Raw genomic sequence first — 5468 nt, 5'->3', positions numbered from 1 at the left:
TGTGTGATCCACATCAGATGGGACGGATGGAGGACATCGAAAAGGTTTAAAGAAGGACAGTTCGTTTTGTATTATCGCGAAATAGGGGAGATAGTGCCACGGACACGATACGTGGACTGAACTGGCAATCATTAAAATATAGGTTTTTCGTTGCGTCAGGACCATCTCGTGAAATCTCAATTACCAACTTTGTCATCAGACTGGCTCCGTCCTACATATGGAGAAATGATCATCATGACAGAATATGAGAAATCAGAGGTCGCACAGAAAGATCTAAGTGCTTATATTCCCGCGCGCCGTTCGAGAGTGAAACGGTAGATGTAGGTATGATGATGATGAGTGGTGCGCTCAGCGACGCGGTTATCAGCGCCTGTACAAATTCCCAATCTTTTTGACAGTCTAGTCTCGCCATTTTTTCCCGATGATGAAGAAATGATGAGGACAACACAAACACCCAGTCCCCGAGAGCGGAGGAAAATCCCGGACCCGGCCTGGAATCGAACCCGAGACACAATGATCCAGAGGCAGCAACGCTAAACACTCTTTTTGTTGATCCCATTTCGTTGGTTTCCGTTCGTTGAATTTGTTCGGGGCGTACGCCCAATGACATTAGTACAAGTTCATCATTGGTCCATTAACTCAGTTTTTGAGAGGGCAGCTAGCCCTCTGACTGAACACGCTGAGCTACCGTGCCGGCGGCCAATAGACCACTAGCTGCGGAAGGAACTGTAGAGTAACATTTTTAAGGTGGTTCGATGAACCCTCTGCCAGGCATTTATTCTGAATTGCAGAGTACCATGTAGGTGTATATGTACACTTTCTCAAAACCCTTTTTAAGAAAGAGAAGTCTTCTATTGGCCTTCCGCAGTACTGATTTTATGAGGCCTTTCCATTTAATATCGCTTTTTTGTATCACATTTAAATATGTGCTCTTTATTTGCACCGCAAGTCTTGCAATCGGATAGTGTCTGGCTCTTTTTGTTTGCTGAACCGTGGTAGTTTTACACAGGAAATCGTTTTGGGTGACAGGTGTTGAGTGGCCCCACTAGTGACATGGGCGGTGCTGCTGTTACGAAAGCGCTGGGCGTCCCAGCGGCAGCGGCTGTGAAGAGGCTAGGCAGCGCGGCACGTGCAGCAACTGGCAACGTCGCCTTGCCGACCCGCCGCCAGCGCGCACGCGCACGCCCCTCTTCATCTCACCGCCAGCGCTTCCGGCCGCAGCGTCACCGTTATGCCGCGCACACGACCCGTTTAATGGCCATGTCTCCCTACCCCTACCACGCGGCTTAACGCCTATCCTCCCGTCACACTAACGAAGCACACACTTAGCGGACTGATACTCTCTGGTGACAGTTCTCCCTGCACCGTTAGGTTTAAAATCTTACGAATTTTACCAGTTGCAGCTATTCTGTACACAAAAAATAAGATTAAAGCATCTTTTAAGCCTATCGAAGTTGGTGTAAAAGTTATTTGTATAAGGTAATTATCGGCAAAGTGAAAGGTTCAGAACTAATGAAGGAGGTGGCTCTATTTCATTTTTTTGCGGCCTTGGAAAATACTTTCAAATAATTAAGATGAGATAAAAAAGGGAATACATATACAAGGATCGTACATCGTATCTGGAACACTTTGGTTTCGAGAATAAATTGTTTTGTTGCTTCGAATCCAGGACACCAGCAAACGCTGGAGGAACTGGAGGAGAAACTATGACAGTGGGCCTGGTTTAACCACCATAAGACCAAATTAATTTACGATAAATATACCGGTAGCAGGATGGTAAAAATTAATGCTCATGTTACACTGAGATGATAACGTCATGGGATTGCGATATGCACACATACAGTGGGCGATACTAGTGTGCTTAGGTGATTAATGTGGAAAGGTTTTCGACGTGATTATGGCCGCACGTTGGGAATTAACAGACTTTGAACCCGGAATGTTACTTGGCGCTAAAGGAATGCGACATTCCATTTCGGAAATTGTCACATAATTCAGAATTCCGCGACAGTGTAAAGAGTGTGCCGAGATTACTACATTTCAGGCATTACCTCTCACCACGGACAACGCAATAGCCGACGGTGAACACTTAACGACGGAGGACAGCGGCGTTCGAGAAGAGTTATAAGTGCTAACAGCCAAGCAACATTGCGTGAAATAACCGCAGAAATTACGACGAATGTATCCTTAAGGACAAAGAATCGACTGCAGCGCCTCTGCTGGGCTCGTGACCATATCGGTTGGAGCCTAGACGTTTAGAAAACTGACCCGGTCAGATGAGTCCGGATTTGAGCTGGTAAGTGCTATTGGTAGGTTTCCAGTGTGGCGCAGACCCCACGAAGCCATAGACCCAAGATGTCAACAGGATAGTGAGCAAGCTGGTGGTGGCTCCGCGATAGTGTGAGCTGTGTTTACATGGAATGAACTGGGTCGTCTGGTCCAACTGGATCGATCACTGACTAGAAATGGTTATGTTCGGCTACTTGGAGACCATTTGCAGCCATTCATGGACTTCATTTTCCAAAACAACGATGGAATATTTATTGATGACAAAGGGCCATGTCGGCGGTCCACAGTTGTTCGCTATTCGTTTGATGAACATTCTGGACAATTCAAGCGAATGATTTGGTCACCCAGATCACCTGACATGCACCCATCAAAATATTTATGGGACATAATCGCGAGGTCAGTTCGTGCATAAAATCCTGCACCGGCAACCATTTCCCAGTTATGGACTGCTACCGAGGCAGCATGGCTCTTTATTTCTACAGGGGACTACCAACGAATTGTTGAGTCTATGTCATCTCGAGATGTTGTACTACACCGGGAAAAAGGAGGTCCGACGTGTTGTTAGGAGGTACTCGTGACTTTAGTCGTCTCAGTTTATAGCAAGAGTTGACAATTTGTACATGTACCGCAACTGACAACAAGCGGGTGAACAGGTACATAAGCAGACCGGTCAAAAAACATGGAATTCATTTGGGAATCAGAATACGATATTCAGAAGAAAAATCCCCATGTGCCCTAATCGGAAAGCCTCTGAACAGTGCATACTTCAAGTACTAACTCACTGAAGCAAATTATCCTACAATTATTGGTTGTTCAATCAGAAATGGAAAGAAACTGTTGGGCAGAAAGATAAACAATGGCGTAAGAGGAAAGACAGGAGCTGAGGACGTTCTGGCGAGAGAAAAAAAAATTGAATGGTTATGGAATGGGCATACAGCGACACGAAATGACAGCAAATGGAGGAAGGTGATTCTCTGTTGGATTCCTCGTGATAAGAAAAGTCGTGCAGACGATCTAATCGACGATTGATTGATGACAAAAAAAAAAAAAAAAAAAAAAAAAAAAAAAAAAAAAAAAAAAAAAAAAAAAAAAAAGAACAAGCAGGGCAAACGTGGATGCGAGAATCTGAAGACGATAGTCTATAAAGGACTCCCAAAGTGGCCTATACATAGCAGTGAACGATAAATGGCTGATGGCGCCGCCTATTATTATGAATTTTATTTTAGACGTGTAACATAATATTGACGTTCCTCGCAACGCCCAATTTAGGATTTTGCCTTGATGCAACACTCCTGTTCGTACTGATTTATTTTCTTCAGAAAGTTCACTATTTACATCCATGTCTGCTTGAGTGGTAAATACATGTGGAACGGCTCCACCATGTAGGCGGATCAGTATTTATTGAGCATACAAATTATTGATTTGTTATCAGCTGAAAAACATCACGAAAAAGTAAGTTAATGCCGTCAGTATTTCCAATTCCGGTCACACACAAGCAGGCATTTTTCCGCAATCTATCACAAAATCTTAGACCGAATGATATAAAGGCAAATAAATAAAATTAAGAATTAATAAAGGAAGTAAGTAACCATAAAAGTACTCCGCCGTCAGGCCACAAGTGGCCATCGGGACCATCCGAAAGCCGTGTCATCCTCAGCTGAGGATGCGGATAGGAGGGGCGTGTGGTCAGCACACCGCTCTCCCAGTCGTTATTATGGTTTTCTTTGACCGGAGCCGCTACTATTCGGTCGAGTAGCTCCTCAATTGGTACCACGAGGCTGAGTGCACCCCGAAAAATGGCAACAGTGCATGGCGGCCCGGACGGTCAGCCATCCAAGTGCCGGCCACGCCCGACAGCGCTTAACTTCGGTGATCTGACGGGAACCGGTGTATCCACTGCGGCAGGGCCGATGCCTAAGTAACCATAGCAAAGGGAGAAAATAGCTTCGAAAACCAATCCCCATTTAGCACTAAATTTTTCGTGTAATAGTACATATAGCAACGTAAAAAAATCTGTATTTGTTGAAGATGTGGAGCGTTTTTTACTATTAATATTATGGTTTTACGACGCAAAACTTCTACGGTCATAAGCTCCTATGCTGTGGCCGTAGTTAAGCGTAAAAAACCGAGATTTACATCAGCAGCAAAGGGAACGAAACTCAAGGAGGGGGGGAAACTAAAAATTGGAAGGAAATCCTATGAAATTGCTAATGAAGGGGGAGGGCGGTTTTTCCCCAAAAAGAGCTTGTCTATGAGTAAAAAGACAGTGCCCAATCCTGAGTCTAGTCAAAATTACCTCCACGAGGCCTGGAGGAAGAGACCCAAGCACAGGAAAGAGGTTTTATGTCCCGTAGTTTATTATCGCAGTGCAGACCAATGTGTGTGCCTTGAAAGAGCAACACGACGATATAACACACACTGTAGATCGGCAAAGGGAACCATGCGAAAAGCAGGCCGAGGAAGAGAGCAGCCTTCGCCGCTGTATTGGCTGCCTCGTTTCCACGGATACCAACATGCCCTGGGATCCAGAAGAATGCCAAAGAGATGCCCCAAGTGGAGCATGTGGAGACAGTCCTGAATCCAGTGGACCAGAGGGTGGACGGGATAAAGAGGTTGGAGGTCGAGAAGAGAGCTGAGCGAATCCGAGCATATAGGAGTAATATACTCTTATCCACAGACGGCGACGGATGTATTGGACAGCCTGGAGAACAGCTCCTCATAAAAACTGAAAACAGGTCGGGAAGCCGAAATCTAATAGGGGTGTCGCCAACAATATTCGTACTCCCGACATCAAAGGTGGTCTTCCAGCAGACAGTGTAAATAAAGGTGGCATCCTGCATTATTGCGCATAGAGCAGCAAATGCCCGACGGTAAACTATAGGGGCTGGGGTACTATTCTTGGGAAGCTGACGAAGGTCACGGAGAAGACAGGTGAGGGGGTGAAGCCAAGGTGACGTCAAGAAACCATCTGTGAAGAAAGTTTTGGGAAATTGGAAGGAAAGGGAATGAAGCAGCTGACGGAAGCGGACTCCCGGCAGTAGTAGAGAGGAAGGGCGAAGGCCTGCATACCCTAAATATCCAACAAGGCATCGAAAAAAAGGACATGGGTCGGATGAGCAGGCATGGAAGACAGATGACTAGCGTAACGACTCAGAAGGACAGCTCGCCGATTGGACAGCGGA

General features: G+C 45.7%; 1 pseudogene; it reads right to left on the bottom strand.

Annotated features, from left to right (window-relative positions):
- Positions 1-4083: 4083 nt before the first annotated feature.
- On the bottom strand, positions 4084-4201 carry LOC126185974 (5S ribosomal RNA; annotated as a pseudogene).
- Between the last annotated feature and the right edge of the window lie 1267 nt (positions 4202-5468).

The sequence above is a fragment of the Schistocerca cancellata genome, chromosome 4, assembly GCF_023864275.1.
Source record: "Schistocerca cancellata isolate TAMUIC-IGC-003103 chromosome 4, iqSchCanc2.1, whole genome shotgun sequence".
NCBI classification, from domain to species: domain Eukaryota; kingdom Metazoa; phylum Arthropoda; class Insecta; order Orthoptera; family Acrididae; genus Schistocerca; species Schistocerca cancellata.
Note: the sequence above shows the minus strand (reverse complement) of the source record. Positions and strands in the feature narration are given on the sequence as shown.